The following is a 25,725-nucleotide window of genomic DNA, read 5'->3' on the forward strand; positions in this document are numbered from 1 at the left end:
AAATTGTATCTTGGGGGACTACATAGGTAGTTAACTACCTCAATCTCAAGTTCAATATGTACCTTTGTAAGTGTAAACAAGGATGAAAATGTAAAGATTATGCCATCTGTCATAAAGCATAATCAAGGTGAAAATCAAGGGAATTCATAAATTTACAATGAAAAAGGGGCAGAACTTAAGTGTAGCACTGAATAGAGCTCTAGTAAGTAGTATAACAGAGCCTAGCTTAAATGTGACTTCTCTTTTTGGTCTACTTAGGAAGCCTTAAAAGTATGTGTTAAAATTTGGTTTAGAAAGCTATTTAGAGGTAGATTCAAAAGTGTCACTAATGAGGGCAAGATAAGGCCTACAGATGGACAAAATGTGTCGAGATCATTTGAATTGAATTTTTTGTAGAAACCTGACTAGGGATATTTCCTTTGGTCACATTATATTGTAAGATAATGTTGTTGTGGAGATATAAGCCTCTAATTTCATATGCCTTGTACTATTGTGAAAATATCTTGTATGATAGAGTAAGGGATCATGTAAATTATGTCGAATATGCCTTGTATATGCTAATAGTATTGCACTATTGAGGTTATGAATGTATTGAGTAAATTATGTTGTTGGTGCTAGGGTTCCATCTCTTAGTCCTTGATGTTACAAAATGAATCAAAGGAGAAAGGGTTAAAGAAATAGATTCCAATTAGCACATGAAAAGGCCTTTTATAGGCCACTCCCATAGTAACTAACCTGAAGAAGCTAATTGGTAAATGAAGTAACCAAGATTGTTGCAGCAAGATCTACTTTATTAGTTATGGTGATGGATCCAGTGAAACCGATTAATTTATGGTTGAGTTGAGGCATAACATATGTTGATATTGAGGCAGGGATATACATATTAGATTGGGTGGAGAGTGTTGAAGACATGAAGAGCACATAAGGATGATGACTCAATTTGGATTCCACTTGGGCAAGAAGTAAACATCTATCACACTCAAGATTGTAGAGGCTATTGCATCTAGTTTGGAAACTTGTGAAGTATTGTGGGTTCAAAAGCTATTCACGATATTGTTAAATCAAATTTTTGAGATGACCATGATAATAGGTTGAAGCACGTTGAGGTCAAGTACCGAGATATGGTACACATGAGAGCAATGAGGCTCCAATGCATTTCTACAAATAAGTAGGATTTTTGACATTCTCACAAAGCCTTTTTCTCGAGATGAAGTTTGTATACTTGAGGGACAAGCTTGGAGTGGTTGAGAATGCTTCCCTTAGTTAAAGAGAATGTTGACATTGTTGCATCAAGGGGCAAATATTCTCCCTAGGTCAGAATATTGATAGGTAATGGGTATTGACAGGGGGCCATGTAATGTGGCTAGGGAGATTGGCCCAAATAGCATCAAGGCTCAGAGTGCTCTCCTAGTCAGTGGTTACCTGACAATATTGCTAATGGTTATTTTTCTAATGGGTTGAATGAGTGCCTATAACATCAAGCAAGTGATTTTCCATTCAATAGCATGTGATGACATGTGGGAATGGTAAATGGGCCCAAGGTTCCACCATGTGTCATCGGGTGCCTAATTCCAAGTGATGACTTGGTGGATTGGTGAAACAAGGACTAGTCTTATGGCAGGGGGTGTGTGTGCGGCCAATGGGTAATTAGCTTGTGAGTGACCAAATCCTTTGCAAAGGGTATATGTTTAGTGGGTGGCTAGATTCATTTGCATGATGCTAATGCTGGATGATTTCCATGTGATTCTGGTATGGAACATGAGGTGGACGGAATCATCAAGATATTTAGCTCATTCAACCTTTTAAGAGAAATTTTTCAACAAGAGATAATCTAAAGAATTTTAAGAGAATACCTCCCTAACTAATAAGGAGTGTTTAATTTTGGGGTAGCTATGGTTGACATTCCCAACTACTCCAAATTTTCCCAAAAAAAAGAAATATAAAAGATTTTATTTTTTAACTTTAAATTTCCCCTATAAATTCAAGTCAAATCCAATTTCTTAAGTCAACCCAACCTAAGGGACATGCCCATTGGAGCACTCTAATATACTATATATACACCATTCATCTTCCTCTATTGAGCACCCATTCAGATCACACAAAAATAAAACCTCTTCTGTTCACCTATGCAAATGAAGGACAAAAGGAGAAGTCTAAAATTTTACCACATAGTCCAAGAAATTGTATCTTTTTTTTGACTCTATTTGATCTCACACATGCAGAAAGAGGTTGATGTATTTATGGCAATTTCATTAGGCAGTAGAAAACAAATTTTGAGGAAAGTACGAGAGGTTGAAATTTCAGGAGGTTGGAATTTCTCAGTTTGATCAGGTTTGACTCGGGTTTTGTTGTTGGTTAGTTTGACCAGAAATATCATATTGTATCTCTTGTTGAATTGAATAATATCTCTAAAAAAAGGTTGCTAGGTTTTATCCCTATTTAAAGTTTTACCAAGGTATAAATTTGTGTCCCTTGTGTTTGGTTGTCCCCTCATGATCCTACTATCATTATTGTTTAATGTTAGGATTTTCTTGTATAATTACTTAATGATGAGCATGTCATAATATGAATTATAAAATAATCATTGGAAAGTAATTATTGAATTAGAAAGTCCTGAAAAATAAACAAATAAATAATCATCAAATAACATTAATGTTACACATCCATTATTAAGAATATCAATTGTAAGTAAATCATCAACAAGGAATATCAATGCTCACCACAATCAATTGGACCATGGATATTTATGTCTATAACTAATCATATATAGAAGAAAGAAAGAAGTGGATGATGAGTACAAAAAAACATCTCCTAGTATTCAAGCTCAATAACCATAATTAAAAATAACAATTATAACATTCAATTTCTACATGAGTAAAGAAATGTGAAATCCCCTAAGTTGTGACCAGAGAATGGGAGCTATTCCCTTAACTAGATCATAAAATAAAGTTAGAAGAGAAAGGGGCCAACTATTGAAGGGGATGGAGTAGTTTTTGGAGTTTGATATCTATTAAAGAGTTAACACTTGAGAAGAAGTTTTGTAAACCCATAATAAGGATTGAAAAAACAAATGTAGAGAAACCTTGAAACTTTATGAGTCAAAAAATAAATGTAGAGAATTAAAATTGTCCAAGCCCTATTCCAAAATAGTTGTACGCAAGTAGACCCAATTGGAAAACGCAAGTAGACCCAATTGGAAATTTGGTTTTGATCACCATAACATACGAATGACATGAAAGGGCTCTCTCGAACTTTTGTATTTGAAGAGACCTAACATTGTGGGGGTATTGAGGCACCGTGAATTTTTAAATTTTATCCATGATATCCACATATGATAAGTTATGCTACCCCTATAACCTTCCAGGATATATAAAACTATACAAAGAATGATCTTGCATATGGCTTCACATTGTTGTGGCCACTACCAAAAGTATACTCATAATTTGTATATATTTTTAATGCATATCTTTAGGTGAAACTTTTTTATAAATGCATAACTCAATTTTAAAGTATTCTTTTATATACTATATAATTTAGTTGGATATCACAATTTTTTTATTTTTTATTTTTTATTTTTTTTTTTTTATTTTTATTTTTAATTTCTATTCAGTAAATTAGTTAAATATGAATATAATAACTTTTTTTCGAAGAAAAATCTTAATTTTTATTAAATATTAGTGAAATTATGTGATATTTTGTCTTTAAGAAAAAATTGTAATTTCCATTAAATATTAGTGAAATGACATGTTGTGTGTGCTACATAGCATACCAAAATATGATTTTTGATAAAACAACAATCATTTGAATCTATGTAAACTGTTATGTAATAAAAATATACATAGTATAATAAAAAAAATATAAGCTAAGTCATGTCCATGATAAGTCCATCTGTGGTGATATGTATTGTCTGTCATCATAAACAAATAGTAGGATAAATCAAATAAACAAAAAAGGTGTCAAAAATATGAAGTCACTCAAGGACTTCCATATCATGTGTTGTCTGAGAAAAAGGACGATGATAGTATTGATATTGATTGGGCCCATTATACTCTGTCACATGCCATATGCCATAAGCTTACTGTGTTCCCTCTTTGGATAACTTATCATAAAGTGTGTTCTTTTCCCTGTAAATACGATGACAAGTTATGTAATCAAAATGTGATTTTAACATAATACACTCATCCAAGATTCTTTTGAGTGTGCATGTGTGTGTGACATGAAGAAGGAGTAACTTAAGAATGAATAATTCTACAAAAAAATTTGTGCCAGGTCTCAATCCAAACTTTAGTTCATAATGATGATTTTCATTTAGATAAAGAAAAAATCCCTCTCCACATCTTCCATTATGTGCAGATCCATCAAAGTATGCCCACGGTTTTAAGTGGTTATTAATCTCTTCAGAGATGTTACAAGGACTATAACTTTTCTCCTCATGAGGAAGAAGATTATATATTTCTATGATCTATGCACTAATATCTTTGGGAAAGAAATTATTGTCTAGGAAGATATTCTAATTTCTCCCTATCCAGATAGCCTAATAAGTAATCAAAGGGATGTTCCATAACTTTTTTGGGGAAGGCCCATTCCACCACTTCTTCCATGCTTGACTCACATTTTTGACTTGCCACTTGATACTAATTTCCAACCCTTGATAAACCATGTTCCGTACCTGGTTTGTAGTTTAACAATATAAGAATAAATGTTCTATCGACTCTTTTACAACATTACATAAAGCACACCAAGATGGGCCATGGAAATATCTCCTTTTTAAGTTTTCTCACGTGGGTATTTTATTCTCCAGCAAACACCATAATAACATTATGGCTTTAGATGGACTCTTTTGTTTCTATAGGTGATTCCACCAAAAAGAGTGTATTTCAGGTTCCCTTGTCCTAAAAACATATAAATATCCATCTTTAGGCATGTATACACCCTACTTTGAGTGTACCTAGAGAAATTTGTCCTCTCAAACCTATAATCTAATATGTAATGGAGAAAGCGCACTTATCTAATCATCCCAAGCTTGTTTCCACTAATAAGTTATATTCAATTCTCTGGCAGTTAACCAGAACTAGCCCCATATAGAACAATGTTCCATATCTGTAATTTGATTCAAAATTTTGATCCCATGAGAAGTAAAAAAAAATATACCAAACCCGGGTGAAGTATATGATGATTACTTCATCCAAACCATGGATCAACCCCTATACAGACACAACTACTAGCTCCAATACACCAAGCTAGACCAGAATCAATAATGTTGAAGGATTTGACAATGAATTTCTAGATCATTGAGATGTTAGATATATACTTATTCTGAAGTAAAATCCAATATTGAGTAGAAAGTGGGTATATATAGTTCTTGGAAACAAATTTTGTCCAAACACTCTTACATCTAATTAATCTCCAACCCACCTCTGCTGCCAAGGCTTGAGAAAAACGAAATAATTTTTTAATACCACATCCACCCCACTTTTTGGGAGATGTGATTCTATCCCATCTGGCACAGGAAAAATTTTGTCCTTATTTTGAACCATGCCATAGAAAGCCACAATAGAACCTATGTATAATATTCAAAATGCCCTTAGGGATCTAGGATAACGACATCTAGAACACTGATGTGGCTTCAAGGACGGATTTGATAAGAACCGATATACCTGCACGAGACAACCACTTATGACTCCAAATTTTTATCCTTTTCTCAATTTTGGCTACCAGCCACATCCAGTCATCTTTTTTATAGTGGTTTGGTTTAAGCTAAAAATCAAGATACTTTATGATTTCTTTAAAGGTTTGAATTGAAAATGGAACAGACTGTTGGCAAAGCTTATCTCATCCTTGGAATACCTAACAGTTGTGAGAGTAAATTTTAGGTTATTTGACACCACACTAGTTGCATTGCAAAATAAATCTAGTAATTCTTTAAAAGAAGCCGAGTCACCACATGATCCATCGAGGAAGATAAGGACATCATCTATGAATAAAAGGTGTAAGAAATATCTCACCTACCATAGGTGCACCCTTTAATATACCTCTTCTTTTCACATTCTTGACCAACCTTCTCAGTCCCTCCATGATGAATAGGAAGAGGAGAGGGGATAGAGGACAACCTTGTTGAAGTCCCCTCTCATCATGAAAAAATATGAAGAAACTCTATTGATCAGAAATGCAAAGGATGCAAAGGTGATAAAACACATTATCCAATTGATAAATTGATGTGAAAACCCAGATGAGTAAGCATCATTCTGATGTAAAGCTAATTTTCCATGTCGAAATCTTTTGAAAGATCGATTTTAAGGATCAAGACTTTCAATTTATTAGTCTTCAAGTCGTGTAACCCCTTTTGTGCAACACGAATAGATTTGTGAATCTCATGGTCCTTCAAGAAGGAGAATTTCTCCTTTGATATGTGATGGGACATAATCGGTTTGATTCTATTGGCGATGATTTTTGAAATGATATTTTATATAATGTTACAAAGTGAAATAGGTTTGTAGTCATCAAATTAACTCGGATTGTCAACTTTAGGGTTGAGTGCAATAAATGTGGATTTGAAGGCCCAATACATCTACCTAGAGATCCGAGACTCCTCGATGACTTTTAAAAAATTAGGTCTAAGTAATTCATAAAAACTAAGATAGAATTCAATGGGCCATCCATGAGGCCCAAGACTTTTATCCTTCTTAAACCAATGTAATATTGCCTTCAATTCTCTAGATAATACCGATTGTGTTAAGTCCTCATTATCCTCCTCACTAACAAATCTAGAGAAAACTTGAGAAATACTCATAATCTCAGCTAGAATGGCCTCCCTATGAGTAGTGAAGAGAGATTGAAAATATTGAACACCAATCTTAGCCAAGTCCCTGAAATTAGAAACCCTGACTCCAGATCCATCTTCGAGAGAACAAATGGTGTTAATGGCTTTCCTTCCCTTTGCATATTGTTCAATTTTTTTTGTATTATCGTACCAAGCTTGTAGCCATATTTCCCTACTTTTAAGCATCCAAGTCTCTTCTTTTGCTTCCAAAAATCTCCTTTTAGTAATCTCTAATTGAATGAGCTGCAATTTTGATACATTTGATGCATAACCCCCACCACCAGGCTTCTCCAGCTGTTCCAATTCAACTTCAATATTTTTCAGAGCTTCCTCGTCTCTCAACCTTTTTGTTTTTAACCACTCCAACGTCTTCCTTTTAATGTTATTAAGATTTTCATTAAACTTTTATGTAATCGGCCATTCCTACCTACATTCACAATGGTGCCAATTATTTAGAACCAAAGTTCTAAATGCATCCTCCTTTAACCAAGTCGTGTTGAATTTAAAGGGAGCCTTAAGTCTTTTTTATATGACCGATCAATTCCATGTATTTAGGATGATGATCTAATAGACCCCCTGATCTTCCCCATTGTCTGAAAAAGGAGAATTTTTCCAAGAGGGATTCTTGAATCAAGAAGCGGACAAATCTTCTCACAATCATAGCTTTCCCCACCCATTGATTTCTCTAGGTAGGCATGATCCTAGCCATGTCAATGTCAATTAGATTGTGGGTGACAAGTAAGTGAGAAAAGTAATCTGAGAGTAACTCCATATGAGCATGATCCCTCTAGCATTAAACCCTTCCCAAGGAAATTTTTAGATCCCCCTCCCTCCCACTATCAAATAATCAAACTTTATGAAGGATTTATCTACAATATCATTCCAAAAGTTCGCTCTATCATGGCATGGACCATAAATATTGACTATCCTAAAATGAAATTCAAATTCTTCAGAAAAAATATCTATTGCAAAAATACTATGATATCCCCAAATGTTGATTAATTTCACAGTTCTACAATTTATACCAATAGCCACACCCCCCAATCGTCCCCTTGCATCAATTACAAAAAATGACCAACCCTTATATAATCCTTCCAAAATATGCTCGACATCAATGCGAAAAACCAAAGTTTCTTGTAGGAAGATAATATCGAGTTTGTTTGACATGATCACATGCTTCAGAGATAGCTTCTTGGAGGGGCTAGCTAAACCTTGACAATTGAAAGAGATTCACTTCATGATTGATCAAAGAAAGGGTTGTTCCTTGCTCTAAGTACCCCTTCCAACAATAATTGTCTCCCTGCTACCATATCTTGGAAGGCCCCACTAATGGCTTTGGAGATATGGGATTGATGCCCATGATGGATTTTGGGAATCCTGGATGGCAAAAGGGGGCCTAATCCTTTCCCAGGGCTGGATAGGTTTATAGATCGGCTAGAGGATTTGGACAGAGTTCTAATATTATATCTATGACCCTTGTCCAACTCTGAGGTATCATCAATTGATGCATATATGGATGGAATGGGTGTCAGGAAACATATAGGTACGAAGTTTACCAGGTAGGACAATACCCCAAACTTTTGTGATGAAACAAAAACTCCAAAAACAGAAGAAGCAATATACATGGGCATACAAGCAGAAACAATAGATAAACTAATACAAGTATGAGGCGAAGTGGAGGAAGGAATACCCATATGACTAGAGAGTGTAGGATGTCCCGACCACAAACCCTCCTCACATAGGTGCTCCCGAAGCTCAGGTTGCCTCTAAATCATGCCTTTGGTAAGTTTGTCCCTTCCAAACTAAGTTGAACTTTGCTACGAGATTTTCCTAGGGAAATATTCTCCACAGACACCAAACCCCCATATGTTTGATTTCCTTCCTTATCCCCACCATCACCCTGGTCTTCTTTATGGATCAATGGGAATTATTTATACACATCTCCAACCTCATGACAATGGCGACATCTGAAGGGTACACCTTTTGATCCAATATTTGGCTATGAACATAACCCTTGTAATGCAGAACTAGGTTGGCTACCAAACCCTCCCTCGTACTGAGATACACCACCACCCTTGTAAATTACATTATTCCTATTTCCAAATAAGATTTTTCATAATCCAATATCTCCCAAGGTCTTCCCCTATATGGCAAAAAACATCCTTCGACCATAATTGAAGGGGAAGTCCGAGTAATCTAACCCATATCAAGCCTGCCCCTAGTTTCTCTTTCATTAGATCAAATAGGGGAGTCCAAAGCTTCAGTAATACTTGAGCCATTTCAATATTTCAATAGCATGAGAGGACCCAACTCACGTGCTCCTCTTTGTTGAACCTTAAAGCGAACTGCCATTTAAACATAGTGCATACCGAAGGAAGAACGTCCAAGGCATGTCCCCATATCTCCTGAGTCCATTTCATTAGGTGAGAGGAGGAATAGTTCCTACCTTAAATCTTTCCAACCAAGACCCTATTAACAATATCAATATATCATCAAATCTAATACCATCGCCTAGAACTAGGGTTTGATCTCTTTCCTTAACCTTAGGACAATTTATCTTCTTAGCTTTCTTCTTGGAGCCTACCTCTTTAGCGTGTCCAAAAGGTGTATCTCCAACGAGGGTTTGCCAACTGGACATACCTATATACCTTATTGTTTGGGATTAGGTAAGTTGTTGTCAAACCCTACTCCATCAATCGAACCTAAAAACTAGGGAACCCCATCTCCCACCGGCCAGACCTCTATACCTTATTTTTTGTGATTAGGTAAGTTGCTTTCAAACCCTACTCCATTAGTTGAGCATGAAAGCTGGGGCACCCCTTCTCCTCCCTTGGGGATTGAAGATTCTTACAGATTCCCCACATCCTTCAGCTGATTCAATTTACCAGTGAAATCATTCTCGACTCCTACCAACACTGCAAAAAATTGCTTCTCTTGACATGGGGGTCCTTACTCATTTGACCAAGCTGTGTAATTCTGCCATCCAGAGGTCTCCACTAAATGATAAGGATTGTTAGGGTTAATACCATTCACAACAAAATTTAAAGCTTCTAATTAAAAATGGGCCTAGTTGACAAAGTGATCCAAAGGTTCTGCTCATCCCTCCTCTATGTTCTTAGAGAGCACCATCCCAACTTAATGGATGCGCTCAAATTCGACCGTTTTAATATACTAATTAGGAGAAAAAGGGAGCCCTTCCACAATATTTAATAAAGATGTACAAATTCCTAGATGGAGAGAACCATGTGTCACATCCATCTTCATCCCAAGTGCTAATGTGGAGGGTTCACCCAAACGGAAGCATTCTCAATAGGATCTTTGGAATAATCCACCAATTCCTCCTCCATACCGAATTTCCACCCTATCACGTTTGAAAAATAATCGATAATTAAACTGACTGTGTCTACTCTCCGCTGCAAGACAAAGCACCTAAGAGTGCCTACGATCACTGAAACCCTAGCTTCACACTAGTATGGAAAATAGAAACCTTCCTCGCAGTCCTAAAGTGTATGCAGCGGCCTCGGAAAAGCAAGTGATACAGCCCAAACAGATCACACAGTTATCTCCCACGAAGAAAATCCCATCCAACCTCTTGCGAAGGCTTCCGACGCAATGTCCCTAACCGCAAAGCCATCTCCAAACCACACTTTTATTAACAAAATGTTCTTAATATAATATTATAATAATTTATTCAATTATATAAATAAAATATTAGTATATAAATATTTTTGAAATATTACAATTATATAAAGGTGTCTAGTTATTAAATGGTTTTTTTTGGAATTTAGCAATATAATTTAGGAAAAATTGTAATTTTAGTTATTTAAATGTATTTTTAAATTTCTAAATAAATTTTGTATTTTGGAAAACCTTTATCACACTCACTGTCTATAAATTACATGACTTGTTTCGATAAATTACATGAATCATATTTATGATTTAAAAAAAAATATGCCTAACAAAATTAACCCAAAATAAAAAAGCCCAAAAAGAGAAAACAACTTATAATAATTAAACTATGTTATATAAATAAAATATTAATATGTTATAATAATTAAAGTGTTTATATAAATAAAATATTAATATGTTATTTTTTCAATCAAAGGTTTGGAATTATAATTTTGTTAGAATTATAATATTTTTTGATTTTAGATTTTAGTGATTTATACTAATTTTGATAATATTTTTCCAATTAACGGAATTATAAAATATTATAAAATATTTAATATTTGTTTTGAATCATTTTTTATATTATAAAAATATATATATTTTTTATAATAAAAAATTATTATAAATCAAAAGAAATTAAAAATTTTTATTTATCAAATTGAAAATAATTTAATTCATTTATTTATTAAATTTATATAGAGTCAAAATTAATCAAAATATGTCTATGAGGCTTTGAATAGATGGTGATGTCACTGATTCAATTCCCACCAAGCTTACAAAAATTAATGAAATTATTATTATTATAATTATTATTATTTATTATTATGAGACGTAGTCAAATATTTACATAACAGGACATGCCATTAGTCTAGAATTTGAAATTACATAATAGCACAAGACAAAGTCTTTATTATATTTTTATTATTTTTATTTGTGTAATTTGACCTAGTTAAATATTTACATAACAACACAAGACATGACAACATCTTTTCCACACTTATAGGCTTGCTTGAGTAATTGTGACATGGGGGCATTTAAGCCATCAAAATCACCTAGGATGGTACTAGCCCTAGGTGACTTGAGTAGTTGTGACGAGGGTCATTTAAGCCATCAAAATCACCTAGGATAGCACAAGCCCTTAGCATGACAAGATTTTTCCCATGGAACAAGTGACCTTTACACCACATAGTGCCTTAAGAGAACACCTTGTTACCATGCCTAATTTTGATTCAACATAAAAAAAAAAATTAATCTATATCTATATATATATATATATATATATATATATATATAAATCACATAAAAAATTATGTATTAAATGATATGGACAATTTGGGCATGAAAATTCAAATTTAATATTATCCAATTGTTTTATGTTTTGGTTATTTTTTTGGGTGTATTTATTAATCAATTTTGTTGAAATTTTGAGAGGGATCTATTGGAATTGTAAGTTTCAGTTGTGTAATATGCATAATCCAAATACTTTAAGAATTTTTCAAAATATTGACTTTATTCACACATTTAAAAATACACTTCAAATCACTAAAAATATAATCTCACCAATAATTCAATAATTGTATAGTCATATTTTGATTGAAAAAAGAAAATGTAAAATAGATAGATTGAACCCTAAAATATATTTATACTACACTGTTATAAGAAATTTGTTAAACAAGGTTGATATCTAGTTCACATCTATATCCTGTATACTTTCCATAGCATAATTTAACTAATAAGTCGTTTTGATCATTTTCCAAGTTTTTTTTCTCATCAATTTTGCAACTAAAATTTAAGTAGAAAATTAAAATTTTTATAATCAGTCAATTGTAAATCTAAATCTTAATGTCTTAGAAGTACTAATGTCTTAATGTCTTAATTTTTTTTTTACTAGTACTCTGTTTTCTTTCTTAGAAGTGTCAGGAAACCATTAGGAGCACAAAGAAGAAGAAAGAGGCAGATGACAAAGACTCCACTCGCGCTAAACTCACATCAATTTCAATTCCAACCGTATATGGAAAACGATCGATGTATTCCGTGCATGGACTCACAAGCAAAACAGTGACAAGCGTACGCGAAAACCAGCGCTGGATGATTGTACAGTAATATATGGTTATCGATTCGAAGATGCAAAACACCGCCTCCGTATTTGCAAAAAAATATATCCAGCACCAAATCTTCCTTCCGTATGCACAAAAAGATGAGATGACATATCCGAAGTTGTACATAATCATGTAAAATCAAGATTTGACTCACACACTAATTCATTCCATCTCTCAATGGATTCCAATTCTCCCTTCTCCCAGCTGGATCTTGACGCTACTCTCTTGTGCATTGGAACGTACTCCTGCACAAATATCTATCAAGAAATTGAAGATTTTCATAATTAGAATGTAGGTTGTTCTGATGAGTGAGGTGTCGACTTGAAACATCGATCACTTTATTCAAAATATACCGGATCACCCACTTCAAACATTTATCATTTCATTCAAAATATACAATTTCTCAGCAAATTGACAACCAGCAACAAATTGCCAACCAGCAAAAACTGTAAATGTTAGTATAAAATCTGTCCTTGAAAATGACACACCTGTGTATAAACTAATGGCTTACCTCTAGCTTTCGTACCAGTTCTTGAACATTGGGAGCCGACACAATGATATGACGGGCAGCTGGTGCGATGAATCCGGCGTCCACGGCCTGATCGATGAAAGTTAACAGCGAACCGTAGTACCCTTCCACATTCAATAACCCAACCTGAACGTGTTGCAAAAAAAGAAAAACATTGAAGGTCATGATGTTTTCACATAACAAAGGTTTCTGACCAATAACAAAGGTTCATGTTTTCACATAACAAAGGTTTCTGACAAATAACAAAGGTTTCTGACCATAGTCCAATTTTTCCGTGAAAGATCATATTTTATTTGAAAAGGATCTAAAGAGTTATCGAAAAATAAATAGCTCTTTGAACCGTATCTCAAACTAGCTCGGAATCTTTCTCCTGTGGAAGTTCATACTTTGTTCGAAAAAATTCTAAATAGTTGTCAAAAAATAAATAGTTCTGTGAACCCTATCTCAAACTAAGTCCAGGAAATAAATGACAGGTTGGGAATGTTAATTTACTGGTTTGTCATGGATGCCGAGCTGAGCCCATGTGATGACCTCCAACAGCTCTTCCAGAGTCCCGTATCCTCCTGTTAAACAATTAACGATTATTTTTGCTGGGAAGTTATATATATATATATATAAATATGTCAATCCCCAGGAATTGGGAACATGGTTATGAGTCAATATAATAATAATAATTATAAATATGAAGGTGTTATAATTTTCTCAGAAGTTTATTTTACAGCTTAATATGATGTGTAATGCTGTTAGTCTTTCATCAAAATTGAATTGAAATATTGTTTATGTTCCCAAATTTTTTTAATCTAAAAAAATTAAATAATTATACAAAACATTTAAATAATATTAGCTCATAAAAATTGTATATGGCAGAAATTGGATCCCTCAGCACATGTTAAATCCGTATTTAAGATGGATGTAACCTAATCATATTTATCAAAATTTAGTTCAGTCCATTATCTACCCAATCTTAAATTTGGGTAGCAAAGATAATTGTAATTCCACTTAACCACCCTAAATAACCCCATTTGACTCCATCCATTTATCTATTATCAAGAATCTAATAATTTTTATACCCCATTTGACTACCATCCATTATTTCTCATCAAAAGTCTTATCATTTTTATAACTGCATTTGACTGCCATCCATTATCTATTATCAAGCGCCTTATATTTTTATTTTTTTTATGTTTTTTGCTTTTTTAACTGCAGTTCAAAAATAAAATTTTATAGTTCTTTTATGTTTTTTGATTTTTTGCCTGCAATTTAGTAATAGAAATTTATAGTTTTTTTATATTTTTTTGCCTTTTTTTAATTACAATTCAGTAATAGAATTTTAAAAATTCCCTAATAGAATTTTTAGCATAGTGAGTGGTTTTATTTTTATTTAGAATGTGTTTTTAAATTCCTTCTAAAAACAATTGGAATGCTGAGATTATTCTTATTTAGAATGTGTTTTTAAATGTTTTCTAAAAACCACTTGAAATACAAATATTATGCAGATTTCATAATCCAATATATGTATTATTTTTATTTAGAATGTGCTTTTAAAAGTAAAAAAAAAAAAAAAAAAAAAAAAAGCATAAATCTCAATATGTATTTCTAAAAAATATCTATTAAATTTAGAGCAAAATTGAGCCCAAAATTAATCCAGAAAATAAATAAATAAAATTAACCAATAACTTATATTTTCAAGATTCAAACAATGAACAACCATGGATGCTAATTGAGTAGGTTTAATTCCATAAAAATTGGAAAATATATAAGATAATTTAAAATAATAATACAATTTCAAAAAATTATTCTTTTCTTTTTTATTTTATAATTTATTAATATTAAAGCTATCAATTAATTATTATTCTAATATTAGTAAAATAATTATAAAAATAAAAATATCAATTAATTATATTTTTAATTATTAATAAAATAATTATAAAAAAATATTTGAAATAACAATTTTAATTAATTATATTTTTATTTATTAATAAAATAATTATAAAAATAAAAATAAAATTATTTGAAGTAATAGTTTTATTTAATGAATATTTTGAGTCCAAAGAAAAATAAAATATATAAAAAATAATTTCAAACACTAAAATAAATAAATAATTCTCCCTTATTTAAATAACTTCTCATTGATAAAAGTGAAAGTTAAAAGGTACCAATTAATTATTATTTAAATATTAATAAAATAATTATTTCAAATTATAATATTATCTCCTCTTTAATTGAATAGGACTTTTAATTCATCTATATTAAAGCTACTCATTGTTTTAAATACTAATAAAACAATTATTTCAAATTATAAGTATAACACTATTGTCTCAATCTTTAATTAAATATATTTCATTTAACTAAAAATAATATATTTATTTAATTTTATAATATTATTTGCTTTTTAATTAAATAATTCTTTTAATAAATTGAATAGAATTTTAAATTTATCAATTAATTATTATTTTAAATATTAATAATACATATATTGAAAATTATAATATCATTTGCTCAATTTTTAATAAAATGAATTTAATCTAAATCCGAAAAAAAAGAATAAGCCCATAGTTTTATAGACTCTATCAGTCAAATAACTACATAAAAAGTTCTCCTATAAAACAGTATTAAATTTTATATTTATAATAATAAAATATATAATTCTCATATAAAAATCAAACATGCTTATTAATAAAGATGGTGTAGATCAATATTAAATTTAATAAAGATTGTGAAGATCGATATTAAATTTAATAGATACCGGGATATATACACTGAAACTTTATACACATTAAATTCGACATATGTTTGGAATATATACATGGTTAAAGTTTATTTATATATATAACTGCATGGAGAATCATGCAAACAGGGTTAGAAGAGAACTGTGCACCATTAAATTCTACACCTATTGATATTGAAACATTAAATTAATAGATATTGAGATATATACAGTTAGATTTAAAATCTCGAAGCATATATCCTGTGATATTATATTCAATCATGCCCCGTTCAGTGTATAATGCTGTCCATGCAGCATAGAAATGGGAATGGTCCCCTACTTTGTGCATAATGGTTACCAGTGTACATGGACTTAACCAGTGTACCCAACCACATCCCAACGGACCAACCTTGAGGTTGTAAGTTATGAGAAGCTTTTACAGAAGAAAGTAGAAGATAATGTGTACCCAAACCACGGCCCAACAGACCAACCTTGAGGTTGTAAATTATGAGAAGCTTTTAGATAGACTGTATTTTAAATTGAGGTTTTTGTTATTAGAATTGATCAACCTTGAGGTTCCAAATTATGATAAGCTTTTACAAAAGCAAGAATGAGAAGATACAGTGAACCCAAACCACAGAATAAGATAATAGACCAACCCCGAGGTTCTAAATAATGAGAGGCTTTTACAGAAGTAAGAATGAGAAGAGACCAACCTGGCAAGGCAATAAAAGCATCCGATTGACGCACCATTTCTGCTTTTCTTTGATGCATGTCGCCTACAGCTTTCACTTAACCTATTGTTTCACCTGTAATCTGCATATTAACTCTCAGTTTAATACATACATATATATGATATCAATAACTTTTTGATCTATCATATTAAAGTTTTTGAATGAACTATCGATAGACTGAAACTAATCAATGGAGATAGAGTTGAAATGTGAAGGGAGCAAATCCAGCTCCATGTTCAGATTCAAGACCGAGTTCAAGACCGAGTGCTTATATTGTGGCAGCAGTACAGGGAAGAGAAATAGCGATCAGGACGCTTCAACTGAACTCGGAAAGGCGCTGGTAGTATATCATTTTATTACTCTTGTTTTCAATTGTTTGGCCATGTAATATATATGCATTCAAGGTTTACTCCTCCATTTGGTGTTTAGGTTAGGCATGAAGAATCTATACAGTGAATTTGTCATTCTGTTTATAGTTCCATGGTATCCCAGGTTGATATTGGGAAAACTTCACAGAAACTCGGTGTGTTGCCTCCAGGCTTTTATGCCTGGAGGCAACACATGGCTCGATGCACGATCACGAAATGTATATGCCCTTCCTTCTGGTGCTTCAACCGGATCAACAGAGTCGTCTACAGATGTACCAAAAGTCGGAGGGGTAGGTGGTCGGTTAACCTAATCGACAGGATCAAATGCTTCATCTACAGAAAAATCTGCCTCTGTGGGATCTTCAAATTGGTGGTGCTTCTGAAACAAGGTATGAATCAACCCAGGCGGCTACTAGGCCTCCATCTCGGCATGGATATGGATCCGTAACTGGATCTATTAACTCAACAGAGTCGTCAAGCTAAGCAACTGCTGGGCCAAGATCAAGGTAAGCTACTGAGTCTACTACTAGTAGTTCTGCTGCGATAAGTCCGGATCTTATGGATATGTTCCTATTGATACTCCTTCCTTTGCTCTTTACGCTACTGATGCTGGTGGAGTATCTGGATCTGGGTATCGATCTGCGCATCTATTAGATAGGGTTAATGAGGAAACTGTACCTGCTGCTCTTGGGTATATAACTGCTTAACCGACTGCTTATGGTTATGGGTATGGAACTGGGCAAATGGAAGCTGCTGCTGGATATGCTCGAACAGCATAATCTACAAGCACTTAATAGAATAATTGCAACTGCTTACGAGTTTCTGTGAAGTTTTCCCAATATCAACCTGGGATACCATGGAACTATAAACAGAATGACAAATTCACTGTATAGATTCTTCATGCCTAACCTAAACACCAAATGGAGGAGTAAACTTCCAAGGAACACAAGGAATCGTAGTGGGAATTGCTTGTTTAAACAATGATGCCTAACCAAAAACGAAATGGAGGAGTAAACTTTGAATGGAATCTTACTGACATATATATTACATCGCCAAACAATTGAAAACATGAGTAATAAAATGATATACTACCAGCACCTTTCCCAGTTCAGTTGCAGAGTCTTGATAGCTATTTCTCTTCCCTGGACTGCTGCCACAGTATACTCACACGGTCTTGAATCTGGACATGGACATGGAGCTGGATGTGCTCCCTTCAGATTTCAACTCTATCTTCATTGATTTTTGTCATTACAAGTTGAATCATCAGATCTGGCTTATGCATTTTAAATAGACGGGCAGAATATCCAATGACTCCCATTTCTTGATAAGATAACAGCTAAAAAGACAATAGCTAGATTTGGCCTGATAACCCCTAGCTTGGTCTAAAATTGTATGATTTATTCCAACCAAAAAATACCAAAACTTAGCTCTATTTGCTGGACTGGCTCTGTACTCCCTTTTTCTGTTTTGGATATGGTCTGTACTCCCTTTTTTCTGTTTTGGATATGGTATTTTATGGAGACATGGTTTTCTGGTCTTGACAACAAATATTTGGGCACGGGATAATGATATTGGCAAACAATATACTGTTTCAAATGATGCATCAATTGGAACTCAATGTACTGATTTACTGTCTAAATAAAAGCAGCGTTTTTTCTTATCTGAAAACAAATTAAACTCACATCAATTTCAATTCCAACCGTATATGGAAAACGATCGATGTATTCCGTGCATGGACTCACAAGCAAAACAGTGACAAGCGTACGCGAAAACCAGCGCTGGATGCTTGTACAGTAATATATGGTTATCGATTCGAAGATGCAAAACACCGCCTCCGTATTTGCAAAAAAATATATCCAGCACCAAATCTTCCTTCCGTATGCACAAAAAGATGAGATGACATATCCGAAGTTGTATATAATCATGTAAAATCAAGATTTGACTCACACACTAATTCATTCCATCTCTCAATGGATTCCAATTCTCCCTTCTCCCAGCTGGATCTCTCAATGGATTCCAATTCTCCCTTCTCCCAGCTGGATCTTGACGCTACTCTCTTGTGCATTGGAACGTACTCCTGCACAAATATTTATCAAGAAATTGAAGATTTTCATAATTAGAATGTAGGTTGTTCTGATGAGTGAGGTGTCGACTTGAAACATCGATCACTTTATTCAAAATATACCGGATCACCCACTTCAAACATGTATCATTTCATTTAAAATATACAATTTCTCAGCAAATTGACAACCAGCAAAAACTGTAAATGTTAGTATAAAATCTGTCCTTGAAAATGACACACCTGTCTATAAACTAATGGCTTACCTCTAGCTTTCGTACCAGTTCTTGAACATTGGGAGCCGACACAATGATATGACGGGCAGATGGTGCGATGAATCCGGCGTCCACGGCCTGATCGATGAAAGTTAACAGCGAACCGTAGTACCCTTCCACATTCAATAACCCAAGCTGAACGTGTTGAAAAAAAGAAAAACATTGAAGGTCATGATGTTTTCACGTAACAAAGGTTTTTGACCAATAACAAAGGTTGATGTTTTACACATAACAAAGTTTTCTGACAAATAACAAAGGTTTCTGACCATAGTCCAATTTTTCCGTGAAAGATCATACTTTATTTGAAAAGGATCTAAAGAGTTATCGAAAAATAAATAGCTCTTTGAACCCTTTCTCAAACAATTAACGATTATTTTTGCTGGGAAGTTTTATATATATATATATATATATCAATCCCCAGGAATTGGGAACATGGTTATGAGTCAATATAATAATAATAAATATAATAATAATAATTGTAAATATGAAAGTGTTATAATTTGTTGAGAAGTTTATTTTACAGCTTAATATGATGTGTAATGCTGTTAGTTTTTTATCAAAATTGAATTGAAATATTGTTCATGTTCTCAATTTTTCTTTTAATCTAAAAAAATTAAATAATTATACAAACATTTAAATAATATTAGCTCATAAAAATTGTACATCCTCAGAAATTGGATCCCTCAGCACATGTTAAATCCCTATTTAAGATCGATGTAAGCTAATCATATTTATCAAAATTCAATTCAGTCCATTATCTACCCAATCTTAAATTTGGGTAGCAAAGATAATTGTAATTCCACTTAACCACCTTAAATAACCCCATTTGACTCCATCCATTTATTTACTATCAAGAATCTAATAATTTTTATACCCCATTTGACTACCATCCATTATTTCTTATCAAAAGTCTTATCATTTTTATAACTGCATTTGACTTCGATCCATTATCTATTATCAAGAGTCTTTTATATATATATATATATATATTTATTTTTTTTTTTTTATGTTTTATGTTTTTTTGCTTTTTTAACTTCAGTTCAAAAATAAAATTTTATAGTTCTTTTATGTTTTTTGATTTTTTGACTGCAATTTAGTAATAGAAATTTATAGTTTTTTTTTTATAGTTTTTGCCTTTTCTTAATTACAATTCAGTAATAGAATTTTAAAAATTCCCTAATAGAATTTTTAGCATAGTGAGTGGTTTCATTTTTATTTAGAATGTGTTTTTAAATGTTTATACAAATATTATGCAGATTTCATAATCCAATATATGTATTATTTTTATTTAGAATGTGCTTTTAAAAGTAAAAAAAAAAAAACATAAATCTCAATATGTATTTCTAAAAAATCTCTATTAAATTTAGAGCAAAATTGAGCCCAAAATTAATCCAGAAAATAAATAAATAAAATTAACCAATAACTTATATTTTCAAGATTCAAACAATGAACAACCATGGATGCTAATTGAGTAGGTTTAATTCCATAAAAATTTGAAAATATATAAGATAATTTAAAATAATAATACAATTTCAAAGAATTATTCTTTTCTTTTTTATTTTATAATTTATTAATATTAAAGCTATCAATTAATTATTATTTTAATATTAGTAAAATAATTATAAAAATAAAAATATCAATTAATTATATTTTTAATTATTAATAAAATAATTATAAAAATAAAAATAAAATTATTTGAAGTAATAGTTTTATTTAATGAATATTTTGAGTCCAAAGAAAACTAAAATATATAAAAAATAATTTCAAACACTAAAATAAATAAATAATTCTTCCTTATTTAAATAACTTCTCATTGATGAAAGTGAAAGCTAAAGGTACCAATTAATTATTATTTAAATATTAATAAAATAATTATTTCAAATTATAATATTATCTCAATAGAACTTTTAATTCATCTATATTAAAGCTACTCATTGTTTTAAATACTAATAAAACAATTATTTCAAATTATAAGTATAACACTATTGTCTCAATCTTTAATTAAATATATTTCATTTAACTAAAAATAATATATTTATTTAATTTTATAATATTATTTATTTTTTAATTAAATATTTTTTTTAATAAATTAAATAGAATTTTACACTTATCAATTAATTATTACTTTAAATATTATTAATACATATATTGAAAATTATAATATCATTGGCTCAATTTTTAATAAAATGGATTTAATCTAAATCCCAAAAAAATAATAAGCCTATAATTTTATAGACTCTATCAGTCAAATAACTACATAAAAAGTTCTCCTATAAAACAATATTAAATTTTATATTTATAATAATAAAATATATAATTCTGATATAAAAATCAAACATGCTTATTAATAAAAATGGTGTAGATCAATATTAAATTTAATAAAGATTGTGAAGGTCGATATTAAATTTAATAGATACCGGGATATATACACCGTGAAACTTTATACACATTAAATTCAACAGATGTTTGGAATATATACATGGTTAAAGTTTATTTATATATATAACTGCATCGAGAATCATGCAAACACAGTTACAAGAGAGCTGTGCAACATTAAATTCTACACCTATTGATATTGAAACATTAAATTAATAGATATTGAGATATATACAGTTAGATTTAAAATCTCGAAGCATATATCCTGTGATATTATATTCAATCATGCCCCGTTCAGTGCATAATGCTTTCCATGCAGCATAGAATTAATCTAGGAAATCAAAATATCTTCAAGCATGAAGATAGAGACAGATGGAAAATTGCATGATGCTATCCCTTTTATTGTGATAGTGCTTGTTGTTTGCAGTTTGAATTTTAGCTCTTTAAGCTCGTTGATATTTGTAAGTTGTAATCACCTTTGTCTTTAATTTTCTACTGATACTCTTTAACCTATTACTCTTTGACCCTGTTTATCTATCCTTTCACTTGCCTTCAGATTTACAATGATAACTTATAGTAAATCTGTCATTTTTCCCACCATTCATCTTTAGGTAATTTTACCTTGAGAATCCTTCGATATATCTCGTCTATCTCAGTGTATTTGGAAAAATTTGGCTTGGTGACAAATAGATGTTTCACCTCATGCTCTAGGAAAAACAATTTTTCTAAAGTATCATACAATACTTTCCCCGTTGGCAATGCTTTGATTCTTGAAGTGCTTGCTTGTTCCTTGGACAATTTCTTTAATCTATCAACATAGTCCAATTGGGTCATAAGTTTTTCATTGATGACCATGGGACTTGGAAGGCCTTCATCCCTCAAAACATGAAAATTTGCCATGAATCTGTCAATTCCAACCTACACGTTATGGCATTTTTCCTCCAGGTTAAGCATAAGGTTTATTTTAGACAAAACCTTTTTTACTTCAATGATGGCTTTAGTTCTGTCCTCCACACCAAGATCATTTAGTTCATGCCTGTTTTTTCTATTCAAAAAATGGATGAGTCGATTAGCATCCTCACGCTGGTCTCCTAGGTCCTCCTTTAACTTCTGAATTACTTAAGTGGCCACTTTCACCAGTTCTGTTTGCTCAAATATTACTTGAATTGATGGCCAAATATCATTGACAGAGTCAATGATATTGGCACAAAGCATCTCCTTAGTCTATCCTAGTGGCTTTTGTAATGTTATATCCTTCTCTAGGACCTTAATCTTCTCTCCCATCTTTAGGGATTTCTATGTTTCTTCTATTTGTTGTATTTGGGCAAGCTATCAATTTCTAGGCTTGCTACTTTCTCCTTAAGCCTCTTAAGGTTTGTTGCCTGGATGGACATTTGATCCATGGCTTTCACTAACTCTGCTATCCTTTGTACCTGTAGTTGTAGACTCAGTTGTGACTGGCAGTGCTATAGCAGGTGGAGTTGTTGGTGCTAAAGAGGCTACCAATGTTGAAGGGATTGCAGTTGTTTACTGTGGGAATGGCAGTTGTGGAGGTAGCGGCCAATTCACTCTGTTTGGACTGAGTCATTGTGTCCAATTCTTTCTTTGTTTATTTCAATTGGTCGTTTAACTTTAGGACCAAGTGCATAAGCTCTTCTTATCCTTTTTTTGTTTCCAGGACTTCTGTTGTTTGTGGATGATGCAATGGTGGAATTTTGAGTTGCTTCTTCAAAGAAGCTATGTCATATTTCTTCTCCTTGATCAGTTTTTCAGTGGCCTTCACATCTTTGGGATCGTTTCCAAACTCAATGATTAAGTCCTCTAAGGACTTGATTCTGGTGTCCTTTGCCTGTGAAGAGGCCTTCTCCAATTGGAACTTAAATGATATATTATTCAGGGAGTTCTACAATTGGTGGGATGCGATGGCTTTCCCATGTCAAGGTGGAGTAAATCATCTCCCCTATTTGTTTGTGCAACTCAATCTGGTCAATAGTATGTATGTCCTTTGCCATCACCTCAAAATCTATCTTCTGGAAGTCTGCTGTTGATCTTGGTTATTGTGTGGTAGGCTTCATGAATGTCATTTGCATTTTGCCTTCTTTCACATCATAGGCTGACATCAGCCTTGTTTGGTTGGTATGTGCCATCTTGAGGTACTGTGCATAAGTCTCGGCCTTCAACCTCTCATTCCTAGGTTTGATGTCCTTGTACCTTTCTCTAATGTCTTGATCTTTGTTTGCTGGCATCCTAAATTAGGACACTTCAACACTCTGTTGCCTCTCCAACATCTGAGTATGAGATGTGGAACATCTGAGTATGAGATGTGGAAGGTTCTTGTGCGCCCCAGGAAGGAGTAGCAAGCCTACTTCTTTCTTTCTCTATGCTCGTGGCCCCCACTGTTTCTTCTGTGAATTCTTGTTCCGAAACAGGATTTAACCTCTGCCTTTTGACTAGGCTGGTTTCTGCATATGTTTGTATGGTTGTTGTGCCTGATGTAGTGGCCTCCTCCCTATTTCTTTTGAGGCTTATTTCCTCATTTAGAGGAGTTTTCAAGTTAGGGAGAGTACTCATATTGGACTACTGTGTACCTGTTTGACCTAATTCCTTTGATATGTCTATCTGCTCTGATTCTTATTGTACCTGGGATTATTCTTCTATGTATTGTTCACTGTGTGCTTGTGATTCTCCTTATGCTTGAGATTGTCCTGGCACCTGTAAGAAAGAACCTTCATCAATCCTTTTCTCTAAATCAATTAGTGCATTTTCAACAGCAACTTCATTACTATCTCTATCCACTAGAGTATTCTCCACCCATTTCGACTGATTTGCATATTTCTCTATTTCAGGGATTCGGTGGTGAATGTAGGGAGTCATCTTGTTTTTTTGTCGTCTGTTGCAGATGAAGTCATAGGGGTCATAGCTCCACATGAAGCTTTGTTTTAGTTTGAGTCTTTGAAGGATTTATCCTGCTTCTCTTCCAGCTTCTTTGATATTGCATACAAAGGGGCCTAGTTGATCTTTGATTTTGTGTTGGGCCTTCTTTTTGGCTTTAACAAAATGTACCTCATCTGTGTCGATTATTTTCCTGTAGTACTCCAGAGAAAATAACCTCATTGGGAGGTATCTGGGCAGTTTATATGGGGCCAATTCAGAGCCATAGATCCTAATTTCTGTGTGATTTTGGTACAAGTACCAATATCCCACTTTGTGTTGTTTTGACAGCTGTAGGATCCTCTTGATGTCTGAACAGATTCTTGGAGGAGGACTTCCTAGTAGCATGATCACTACAGGATGTACAAATAGATCAATGAAATCTTTGTATGGATATGGGGAATCATGATTATGTATCAAAGGAGTCCAAAAAATAACTGACCTAGGATGACCTTTAATGTCAAGCTTTTGGAGAGTGAAAGAGAACTTGTCAACTTGATAATATAAGAATAGGTGGTACAAAATTTAAGAATACTTAAACACTCTTTCATTACTCATTCTCAGAAATTGTTCATGCATCCTATCAGCTATGTATTTGGGATAGTCATACATGACAAAAACGGGTTGCCTTGGAGTAAAAATGGACATGAAGGCTAAAATGATTTCATCTATGTACTCACTGGTGGTATAGCCTAAAACACAAGAGATCATTGCTACTATATCCTAACCAAATGGGGAAAATATGGTAGCCACATATGGAGGAGGTTCTATTGGGACATGCTTTTCCTCCCTGATGAAGGTTTGAAGCATTTCAGCAATCTTAGCAGTGGTAAGATTGGGAAATTTGTCTAGTAGGTCTCTAATTGAAATAGGGGTTAGGTTCTGCCTTGGTTGTAATTGCAACATTTCATTGATTGACTCAGCAATGATGGTAAAAAGTATGGTTTGGTTAGGGGACATCACTGCTATTTACTAGGAATTTAGTTTGCATGGCAATAATGAATGATTTCAAGGAAAATGTGCACCTCAGGGAATTGATACTTGGGAAAATTAGATTCCCATAGACCTATTTTCTCAGCTTGATTTAGGTATTGGTCCCTATATCGGCAGTACAGTTTGATAGGGGATCCAAGGACAGAGGTGTCCTTGATTTGGAAA

At 32.7% G+C, this 25,725-nt stretch overlaps 1 pseudogene; it reads right to left on the bottom strand.

The window, feature by feature from the left end:
* Positions 1-12,574: 12,574 nt before the first annotated feature.
* LOC149147909 (cytokinin riboside 5'-monophosphate phosphoribohydrolase LOG1-like) overlaps positions 12,575-25,725 on the bottom strand; it is a 52,950-nt pseudogene continuing 39,799 nt past the window's right edge.

The sequence above is a fragment of the Pinus tabuliformis genome, chromosome 9 (genome assembly GCF_031772625.1).
Source record: "Pinus tabuliformis cultivar Carrire ecotype Pingquan chromosome 9, CPIR1, whole genome shotgun sequence".
Taxonomy (NCBI): domain Eukaryota; kingdom Viridiplantae; phylum Streptophyta; class Pinopsida; order Pinales; family Pinaceae; genus Pinus; species Pinus tabuliformis.